The 12234-nt window shown below is 42.6% G+C and overlaps 1 pseudogene across 1 annotated transcript; it reads right to left on the bottom strand.

Annotated features, from left to right (window-relative positions):
• Positions 1–250: 250 nt before the first annotated feature.
• On the bottom strand, positions 251–2891 carry LOC310792964 (muscarinic acetylcholine receptor M2 pseudogene; annotated as a pseudogene). Its single transcript has 3 exons — positions 2715–2891; positions 1342–2301; positions 251–568 (listed from the first exon to the last, which is right to left on the bottom strand). The product of its transcript is annotated as a muscarinic acetylcholine receptor M2 pseudogene (transcript).
• Positions 2892–12234: the final 9343 nt, after the last annotated feature.

Here is a 12234-nt window from a genome sequence, read left to right as displayed (position 1 = left end):
AAGACAGGGACAGTAACATTGTAAGATGTGTCGGATGTGTGAAATGTATTGGGGTAGATATTGAAAATATAAAACATTTTCAAAGTAAAACAAATGTACTTTTACTTGAGTACTTTTAAATAGGCTACTTACTCTTACTTGAGTAATTCCCTGGACTGGTACTTTTACTTGTACTTGAGTTAATTTTCACTAAAGTAACAATACTTGTACTTGAGTAGGATTTGTCACTACTCTTTCCACCTGTGCCCATTTAGCCACATCGTGCTGAGCGTATGTTCTTGTATTGGCAGAGGAGCAGGTGCTTGAAGGTATTTTTGAAGGTGGCATTGCAGAGAGCGTAGCAGGCCGGGTTGATGGTGCTGTTGATGTAACAGAGCCAGTAGCCAATGGTCCACAGGGAGTTGGGGATGCAGATGGAACAGAAGGTGTTGATCAGGACCATCACGTTGTAAGGTGTCCACGTGGCAACAAAAGCAACCAGGATGGCCATGATGGTGCGAGTCACCTTTTTCTCCCTGGAAGAAGTGCCCCTCTTTTTAGATTTCGGCATGGGACTCCGCTTCGTTACCTCAAGAGGAAGACGGAGATGAAGTCAGATGAAGATGTTTTCAATCATCACATCACTCCATGTAAATGCATAATGTTATTCCATTTTTGGATACAGTGCTAGGTTTGTCTTGGTTTGTCATTAAGTCACGGCAAAAAAGTTGCCACAGGAAGTTGTGATGCACTGGTTTCTCAACCGTTACCATGATGAGGTGAACAGGACCTATAAAGTCACAATAGGCCGTTTTCAAAATTGTGTTTCAACGGTACATTACAACTTCACTCAGCCTTCACTAAATCTTTTTTTTTTTTTTTTTTTTTGGAGCAGGCGGACAGGAAAGGTGGGGAGAGAGAGAGGGGATGACATGCGGTAAAGGACCCCGGCTCGGACCCGAACCCGCGTCGGCCACGCGAAGGACCGAGCCTCCGTCGTACGCGTGCTACCAGGTGAGCCACCCTCCCAACATTTTTAATTTGTTACATTATATATGTGGTGCTAGTAGCCATTACATTTTTGTTGTTTTTGTTGGATTGCCTTTTCAATAAGTCACAAAACTTGTCACAGAAAGTTGTAATGCACCAGTTTAGCTGTTACCATGACGATGTTAAAAGAGCCTATTCAGAGTTCAGAGTTCTGACTTTATTTTCAGAATTCTGACATTAATCTCAGAACACAAATACATTTTTCAGATGTGGCCCTAATCCTCTTCCATACACTGCTATTCAATATTTCTGCTTGATAGCTTTGTGGTCATTATGTACAAGCACATTTATCTGAAGAATAATTGAAGTTACCTTGAACAGTGTCCTTGTAAGCAGGTTTTGTCCCTCAGTGGCTGAGGACTCTGGGCAGGTGTTGGAGTTCGGGACGCTCTGGGTGGTGTTTCTGATACAAGGGAGTTTGGGGCCGCAACCTGTGGTTCCCTGCTGAGACGAAGGCTGTGTTTGGTTTGACCTTCTCTTGCCGTTCAATCTTCCCTTTGACTGGGCAGGGGGAGCTGATGTCACCTTCTCCTCCTCCCTCACTGTCATCGAGCTGTCATTGGTGGAGCCATCCTGGTCTAGTCTTCCTTTCTTGCAGGGGCCACTTCCGTTCTGCTGCGGCAACTTTTCCTTTTCCTTCCCATTCCCTGCTTCCTCGCCATCTTCCACTGCCACCATGCAGTTGTTCTGGTTCTCAGCTCCGTCCTCCTGACTCTGGGATGGGCCTTCCCCCAGACTGGTCCTGGAAGTCTTCCTGCTGTCCCTTCTGACGCGGCTGCGGCTGGCCCTGGAGATGCGCCAGTAGAGGCCGATCATGATGGCCACCGGCAAGTAAAACGCTGCGATGGCCGTGCCGAACGTCACCGCTGCGTTGGAGAAGAACTGGATGTAGCACTCGCCTGGTGGCACAGTTCGCCCACCCACAATGAACTGCCAGAACAAAATGGCCGGTGCCCATAGGATAAAGGACAAGACCCAGGCTGCGGCAATCATCAAGCCGGCCATCTTGGTGCTGCGGCGCACAGGGTAGCTGAGTGGCTTGGTGACACAGAAGTAGCGGTCGAAACTAATGATCAGTAGGTTCATGACCGAAGCGTTGCTGACAACGTAATCAACAGCCAACCACAGGTCACACACAAGCGCTCCTAAGGGCCAGTGGCCAATCACAATATAGACGGTGTAGAGGTTCATGGAGCACAAGCCAATGATGAGGTCAGCACAGGCCAGGCTGAACAAGAAGTAGTTGTTGACGGTCTGCAGGTGTCTGTTGACCTTTAGGAAGACAACATGGAGGATAGTGTTAGATGCTAATCTCCCCCCCCCCCCTCCCATTTTCTTCCCAATTGTACTTGGCCAATGGGCCATTCCATTTGTACTGGGAACCAGGGATTTCACGGTTCAAGGGTCAGGAATGCCCAAACCCAGAGGAACCTCACCAACCCCGATCTCAAAAACCCAAGATGGCAGCTCTGCCCTTAGTGTTTAACAGTAGTTAAACCCACAGACACAGCCAATTGTGCCTGTAGGAATGTCTGACCAAACCGGAAGTACGTTATCGGATTTGAACCCGGGTCTCCTCTCTGCGGTGGTAGGGGAGTGCTTTTAACTCTACACTACCCAGGCGCCCCCCAGATTTCCAGAGTGTTTGAATCACAATCGAACAATCAAAACAAGAAAATCCAAACCTTTATAGAGAGCATGACCAGGATGTTGCCGATGACGGTGACCAGACTCAGTGAACCGGCCACTAAGATGATGAGCACTATCTCTACAGTCGTATAAGGACTCCCAGAGAGAAGGCTGGTGCTGTTCTCATCACTGCTGCTGAAGTTGGTGGAGTGGGATAAGTTGAGAAGCTCCATCCTCTCTGGTCTTGGATTTCCTTTTCACAGATGCTTCAGGCCAGGAGTCAAATCTGTAATACACCTGTCAATGACACAGATTATGAAAGAATCAGCAACTTTACAGCTATTCTGGTTTGTGAGTGATGTAAATTCTTCTGAGCTGTCGCAGCAGCGTGCGTGTGTGTGTGTGTGTGTGTGTGCGCGTGCTTGAGTGCGCGTGTGCGTGTGTGTGTGTGTGTGTGTGTTGTGCATCCTGCTTGGCATGTGTGAAGGATGGACAGGTGAGCAAATAAAGGCTAGCAGCTGTGTTTGAAAATACACACAGCAGTGTCCCACATACAACACTCGTATCATTGAACGTAGCTTAGAAGTAACCAGGGGGGGGGGGCGGCAATTGAAATTGTATTGTACCATAGATATTATATTACTATAGATATTACTATAAATTCTAACAAATGGTAGCAGCAAGTCTCCTAAATTGTCAGGTCACGTGACTCCAATAGACTCAGACCTGCCGAAATTCTCCTAAATTGTTGTGGCTGTGGAAAACCATGGGCAAAACCCACGTGACAAAATGACAGGAAGTGAGTTGAAGTTGGGCCGCCTTGCTTGAAATCCCATCGTCTTTGATTGTACTAAGCCAGGGGTTCCCAAAATTTTCCATCCAAGTACCACTATGTACCAAACCAAATTTCCCAGGGACCACTTCCACTGCATATACCAACCCCCCCCCCCCCATTTTATTTTGCTGATTTAACCATGCAATAGCAGCAGACACTCTAAATGACAATATAAGGCTACTTACTAGCTGTTTCAAAACAGACACAAGAGGACCCCTTTGAAAAGATTTTTTCCCCTCGCCAAAATTTAGCCTAAATTTGGAGTGTTATTTAGCTACCTTCCTGACAAACTAGCATGACATGGTTGGTTGGTACAAATCAATTCCTTGGGTCTTCTAGTTTCATATGATACCAGAAACCTCTTTAAAACTGAGCCTGCTGCAGCCTCTGAAATCCAAATCCAAAGCCTCCAAATCTGACCTGACGGGTTGAAAAGGACCATATAATGATGCCACCCACACCTCTACAGACTTAATTTACATATCTGCCTTGAAATTCACGAAATGCCCTTTGAGCATACGTCTAATCTGTGTATGAGAGCCAATTCAAAAATGTCAAGTCGTTGCCTTGATCCTGCAGGCGTAGCGGGGTCATTTCCTAACCACATCTCTGCTCCTTCACATGGAATATTGCCTGGTTTGAAAATTGGATTTTGATTTGGGCTGCTACTGTGTATACGTGCGTGTCCGCGTGCACGTGTTTGTGCATCTGTTCGTGCGTGTGTGTTTGTTCTTTGAGGCAGATGTCCAAATAGACCTTAACAGGAAGGCATGGTTTTAATGTCAAGATAGCACAAATGCTCTGGGGCTATAGATAGGTTATCTAACTGTAGGAGAGTAATCATTTGCAACTCTGAGATCGTGACAAACAAAAACTACACTACCTTGCTGTTTTGTGAGTCACTGAGTGTGCCAATAGATTCCTTTTGGGGCCACCCATAATAACAAGCAGAAACCTTTTAGACCATGGCTCCACTTTTCCCTTGCCAACCAAATAGCATAAGTTATGCATACATACAGTTTCCTTCATTTCTAATTTTATTTATTTCTTGTCCTCAAAATTGCCTTTGGCAAACAAACCCGCAGCAAGCTCATGAAACTCTATGGCAATGTTTCTTTATGAAATATAAAACTGCTACAGGGAGCGGAGGAGGGCAGCAGTTATAATTATGTTAAACCGTTAAAATGATGTTAAGAACCAAGAAACATCAGGGAAAGAACTACAATATACACGACATAACATTGACAAAGTGATCTCTTGTGATCAGAAAAATCAATGTAAAGACACTCAGGAGATACCATGAGGGTCGTTGCACACGGCACGAGACCCCATTAGGCCACATGATAACATCATACTGTACGTAAGATATGTCTCCTTCCTGCTCTTACAGCCAGGTGAAACTTCATTACAGCATGGCTAACTCTATCACTTACTCATCAAAGAGCCATTCTGGGCCTTTTCTCGAACATAATGATAAAGAGCCGGTGAGCGTGTGCATATCAGTGTTAGCATTTGTGACAGCATGCAGGCACAGGTCTATATGTGTTTGGGTGGGTTTTCAGCTATTTCAGTGACATTCCAGAAAGACCTGGCGTATCAGGACGGCACAGTTAATATCTCCCCCCTGCTTCTCCACCTAATAAATTATGCATATGTGACCTGCTCTGACCAAATCAGTCACATGTAGCACTGGCCCGTTTGTGTAGAAACGTGATTTTATGAAAAAATATTGATTTGGGCTGTTTTGGGGGTTTCACCAGATTTTAGCAACATACAGCATTGGCTTTCATTCTCTGTAAAGATTCTTGTGAAATTCAAATGTTAAATATAGTTTTGAAGCTCATAAATGTAGAGTTACCAGCAGAACTAGCCTACTTTGTCAATATTTGAGGTCGTTTTTCTTCAAAAACATAGTTTGGAAACAGTCACGGTGTATCTCACTCAATCTTTAGAGTACAAAGATAATTTTGATATCAGCAGAAAGCTTACATTCTCCTCTTTCCAACAGTGTATACAACTCAAAATGTGTTTTGGGGTCAATGTGATTTTGATAGAGCAGGTCACATATATAACCCAAACTACATTAATAAGCTGTCCAGTTAGTCTGGGTGAAAAGAGCTTTCATGTGATGCGGTTTTGGTTGAGACCTACCTGAACTTGAATTCAGTCCGTTCACACCAGTGGGACCTCCATCATTGACCTTCCTAATTGTTATCCAGGGCTACTGGAGATAGTCAAAGAGGCAAGCGGTATTTCCTTGACAGGCACAGAAACGTAGTAATTAGATCCAGAAGATGCTCCCTGCAGTCGTGCCGGTAATAATGCGTCTCTAGAATATACTCATCTGGCAGGGTGTTTATAAAGAGTCGCTGCACACTCAGTTTTGGCTGTTTTGTATTTGCTTTGCTCTGAAAAGATACAACAATGCAGACTTAACTTGGCACGATAGGAGATGAAAAGGGGGAGTGGGGGGGGGGGGGAGGTTGGCAGAGAGAGGGAATGCAAATGCATGTGACTTCAGACACTAGTACACAGTTTCATCAAAAGGAAGAGTTTCCACAACCCCATGAATCAATGTGCATATTTGCAAAACAGATTGATTTAAATGTGCAAAAGTGATTATGACTGAGTTTTTCTTTTATGGCAAACACAAATGTATTTCTCACTGGGGCTCAGAGGGGCTGTTTGCAGTCTAATATAATTACAGATAATTACTCCAACACAGTGAGTTAGTGACATCATGTTGAACCATTGTTCAGATGGTATTACACCTTTATTCTTGCCCTGCATTTGCCCAGTGAAGGTTCCTGCTGTTATTACACACACCAGTTACTGTGAGTATATCTCACGTCTTGAGGAAGGGCCAGTGTGGCCCGAAACGTCACGCTGTGTGCATAATTTAATAAAGAAACCTAACGGGAGCTCCTCTGGTGTGCGGACCTTTATTTTTTCACTGTGAGTATATCTACCACAGGTTTGTGGTGATTTCTGAGAAGTGTGTCCTGAACTCTGCAGAGTGGGAAATTTCACATCGCCCTGAGCTTTGGCCTAGCATAGCAGTGTAATGGAGCGAGGAGAAAGGCTCTGAATGCCCAACACACCACTGCAACCATACAGCCAGAGACAGAAACGTCTGGAGGGGAGGAACATGCAGCAGAGTGACCAGAGGGAGGAACTGTGGGGAAAGGAATATAAGGATTTGAAATGTGCAGGAGAGGGGAAAGAAGGACTTCAAAAATAAGAAAAAAGAAAAGGCATATATGGCTGCTTTAGAAAGAGAGGAAGCTGGAGAGTCTTCTCAGAGGACACCCTGGAATGAGTAGGAGAGTTAATGAGAAAAGAATTAGGAAGCATAAGTTGATTTCATCCTGTAGGCCTACATTTGGCAGGGAGGAGTGGCCTGTGTCAAATCTAATTTTCCGCTAAAACACAAACAGTGTAATCAGGGGGATTCCTAGGGAGCAGGGAGACTGGGGAATCCAGGATGTGATGACATAAATGACATGGAGATGGAGGGCCAAGCCTATTATGTGACAATAAAACCTGTAGTGCTGAACATTTATTTACAGATTGTTTTATGCCATATATATATATATATATATATATATATATATATATATATATATATATATATATATATATATATATATATATATATATATATATATATATATATATATATATTAATATATTGCTGTATTCTCATGGAATATTATAGGCCTAGTTTTGCTGTAGCCTATTTGTGTAGTCTATGTAAAAAGCAAACAAACAAACAAACATACAAACAAACTCCAGTTTCGTGAGGATGTCCTCCTTTGACTTGGCACATTTTGAACCAAGCTTCTCGATGCTAATTGTACAGTAGCCTAAGCTACACGGTTAAAAATGTCACATCACATTCCTAGGGAATTCGTGTGGAAATCATGACAATTAGAAACTTTCCAATGAGGAAAACTGAAAGTATCCTATAGCCTATTTAAACGATCAGATCGATGAGTCTCTTGAAAGTAGCCTAAATTGTTCCATAAATTAGGATAGGTTTTGTTAGCCTAACACAGTTAGTAGAAACCAATAGAAGTGGCATCTTACCTTGACCGCCGGGAATGACACGGACGAGTTTGCGCGCTTTTACTTTCATCCATATTATTCAGTCTCACCCCTGTCTCTGACACACTGCAGCACTGAGGCAGACCCAACAATGTTGCTCCTCTGACAAGAGAGAGACAGACAGACGCAAATAGAAAGACAGGCAGAGAGCAAGCGAGCGAGAGAGAGAGAGGGAGTGGGAGAGAGAGAGAGAAAGAGAGAGGGGGGGGGGGGAGAGAGAGAGAGAGAGAGAGAGAGAGAGAAAGAGAGAGAGGGCGTGGGAGAGAGAGAGTTGTTTGTTTCAGGACCACGGAGAGCACTGGACTCCAACATACACATAACACACAACACACAACACACAACACACACACACACACACACACACACACACACACACACACACACACACACACACACACACACACACACACACACACACACACACACACACACACACACACACACCACATTCTCGACCATTGCAAGCTTTAGGCTATAGTGAGAGGAAGTTTGAGTGGCTGTGGCATGAAATGAAAATGGTAAAGCACTAATATTAAACAGAGGACAAAAGCAAAGGGTCCCACTGTTATTCTGATGCTGCAGGACGTTAACCTTTAAGACTGCTGTTTTGACCTTTTCACCAAACTGGTGACGCAGCTGCCCCAGTTGGTGGATGACCTTACTTTGATGGAATTACTACAGAGAATAATGGTCCCTCTCAACAAGAAAATTACAAATAATATCTGAGTATGCCATCAGACAGATGTCCGGCAGGGCATGTAAACTTGATTTGGTATATGGGAAAATATGAGATGATTTATGGCTCTTATCTTGGTCTAGTCTTAAACCATCTGGTCTCATGGCTCACGTCAACATATGTAGGACTTCTGCACATTACACTGCTCATTGGGTAGTCTGTGTGTGTACAGTTTATGATTTAATATGACATTGAAAACTTGATGTGGGGATGATTACAGGTATGTCTAGGAATAATGTAGTATCTGGTGTACCTGCATGTATTTTTTATGTATTTGGTGCATCCATGGCCACAACAATTATCTCTAGTGTTTTAACATTTGTCTCAAACACAAATAAAAATACTATGACACTCTCTACCTACTATGTGTGTTTGATATCAAGCCCTTCGTTTTTCCAGGCTCTTGAGGTGCCTGGTATTAATGGCACTCCAGCTTCTTCTTTGCAGAGATTCTGGATATGTGTAACCAAATGGATATTATTGTAGCAGTATTACTCAATCTGTGCGTGAATGTATCCCATACAGACAGACATCATATGATGTAGATTGTAGACTGTATTAGACTCTGTTAATGAGGATACATCACTAGATGATTGGTCAAATAAAGTTAAATGTAATGTGACCTCACATTACTGAAAGGGTCTTTGTCATTGTAATCTCGTTAGCGTTAGTGATTAGTGCCACTAATCAGCCAAATGAGATGTTCGACATTTTTATATATACACCAATCTAGCACAACAGCAGAAGGAGATTGGTATGTTATGGGTTGTCTTCTATTCATCCTTGTCAAGATTTTATTAATGTGGAAGAATAAAAGCATTATGTGTATTGTGTATTGTGTATTGTGGTTGGTGGCCAATTTCACAGTTCTGATTGAAGGTTGCGTTTCAAAACAAAGGTAGAGAATCATTATCATGCTGTTTCTTCTGCCCAACGGCTAAAACTGGATAATGAATGTAAGAAGCTCCCTACAATCATGCCAAGTCCTGTTGGCCACTGGCAATCGCTTTGCATGCTAACATTACATAAACACACATTGAAGTATGTGTGTGGGATTGTAAAATCTTTCCGTTTTAGCATAACATGTTATGGCCCTTTGTTTTTAGTGTCAGTCACAATAGGTTTACATGCAGCTTGACTTGCGTTCAAATGTCCAACATGCACTGCTGCATAATATACATTCATGTACTGAAATGAATGTGTTTTCATAGGTGGAAGGCAGGACACATGGAAACAAGGATGTGGTGCTTGCTTGGAGGCATATGATCTATAATATGGTAAAACACTGTGGGTGATAAAAGCCATAACCCCCTCACACACACACGCACGCACGCACGTACGCACGCACGCACACACACACACACACACACACACACACACACACACACACACACACACACACACACACACACACACACACACACACACACACACACACACACACACAATGCCCTTTCACACACACGTCCCCCTCTATATCTCTCATTTACTTGCTCTCCTCCTTGCTAATGCACAATTCTGATTCTCACACCAAAAGTAAAAAATTAAAATAAAATTGTAAATAAAATCATAGGTTTCTCCTTGTGCTGGTAAGAAGAACCCCTCAGCGCACCAGCCTTTTGAAAGTTGCCCTCCACCACTCTGTATGAATGAAATGTACTCTGCATGAATGAAAAATGGTGAACAATGAAGCTCTCTCCTCTTCACTATATGAAGCAACGCCCCAAGGTGGCACGGAAATGAGGTCATCCTTCAGGTCATTGAGCCAGAGCAGCTGTTTGAATACAAGGGGGGCACACACACACACACACACACACACACACACACACACACACACACACACACACACACACACACACACACACACACACACACACACACACACCAGCCGTCTATGTAACAGTTCTGACGACACAGCATAACCTTTTCTGCAATCAACTGGCTCGTCCGTACTGTATATGATCAAAGCTGTGGAATTTAAGACAACTACTTGCTAGCCAAAGTGAATGGCTATACTGCACTCATTGACTGCACTGGAAGGTAAAGAAAGTGTAAGACAGAGGGAGAGAAAGAAACTGCACGTCTGTCGCACTGCAAGTTCTCTTTTGCTCACATTCTGGATTTATTTTCCTATGAGCAGAACTTTAATATACACCATGGACTAATAGGCTAATGGTCTACCAAGAGATACTTTAACTAATCCAGGACCTGGGATCAAACCTATTACGAGCCCAATTGAGGAATTATTCAAAATAGTCAATCATTTTGTAAGCTCCGACCTGGACCGTGTTCAACTACCTCATATGGTGACTATGATGATATTACATGTACGTAAATATGAGTAGAGAACACCCAACATTTAAGATACAAATTATACAAATCGTTCTTTGTAGATTAACCATATAGACATTTCTCTAAATACTGTATATCATTTGCAGCTTTCTATAACCCCTCTATTGGTATATTTCTTCATTCCACAGTGATTTATAAATGAGAAAACACTAAACATAGCAACTTGAAAAAATATGATATTGTTGTTATTTGGTGTGGCAATAGTGCTAAAGTATTCCAAAAGGTTATCATATCAAGGAACTCCATGATGGAAACATTAGGCCACAGATCCCATTTTCTTAAGATTTTCACCCACAGTTCCCTAATTGAGAATACTTGCTGTTAGATATGATTTAGCACAAAACTGTAACTTTGCCCTAGGTGGACAGATAATGGAGATGATCAAAATAGACATTCTTATAAATTGTGTTAATATTCTGCATTTTTATGAATGAAATAATAGTGACATGTTTAATTCTGTAGTGGATCCACTGAGACCCTCTTAAGGGCTCCAAGCGGCCCACTGAACTGGGAATTATTGATTTAGTATAGCTCAGGTGAAATCAACATGTATGATCTGGATGTTCATGGACATGTTATGTTAGACAACCATACAACTAAAACAGTTGTTTTCTTGTAATAAACAATAATTTTGCCAAAAAGCGGAGAGATGTCGTGCTTGACCGATGATAGTCTCGCTGGCCAGCGAGACTAGACCGATGATGACTCCCATTCACTTGGCATGTATGGGTAAGTTTGCGTCTGTGCATTTGATTAACACAGACAGTAAGAACCATCTGAAAAATCCTGTCATTCTGTAAAAGCTGTCCTTTGCTTCAAGCTCCCCAGCAGCTCTTCAGGACTGGTTACCATGTTGCCAAGTCTCTGTACCCCATGATTGGCTGCTTCATGACTCTACTGCCATCTGGAGGAACAACGTCTGACTCTGCCCTACAGTCCTGCACACAGCTGCCATGTAGTGCATTCTGTCCTTTGTGGCTTATATTAAAGGAGTGACATTTGTTCTTTAGAGCATCATGTAAGGGAAAGTAAAAGGCAGACTAGGGCGACATGTGACTGAATGGTCATCACTAAAGGAACCAAGCATAAAGAATTGACTACTAAATCCTTTCTGGACACCAAATGTCCTGAATAAAACAGACACCGTGTTACACCAGCCTGTTGTAAGCCATTTATCAAATAAATGAGTGCAATTACAGGACAATACAATTGTTTTTATTAGTAGAAATAAGTGGAGACCAATGAGACCAATGAGACCGCCACTATAAGCGGCGGTATTTTGTCATTGAATGGGGCATCCACAGAGAGCAAGCATATTTCATGTTTTAATTTGATTTATGTAACAGACATATGCCATTTGGTGGACACTTTTATCATGTGGCACAGAGGAGATGAAGAGTTTCTATTCTAAGGCGCGATTTATCAATTTTGAATATTACCAGAGTTTGATCATTCAGTAGGCTATATTTAAAATGCAGATGATCCAGTCTGTGAGTGTCATCATTTTGTCAACCAAAGACCAAATAAGACTTTGTATGTAGCGGTG

This window comes from Poromitra crassiceps (genome assembly GCF_964638095.1).
Source record: "Poromitra crassiceps genome assembly, chromosome: 18".
NCBI lineage: Eukaryota > Metazoa > Chordata > Actinopteri > Beryciformes > Melamphaidae > Poromitra > Poromitra crassiceps.
This window is presented reverse-complemented; position numbering and strand designations above follow the sequence as displayed.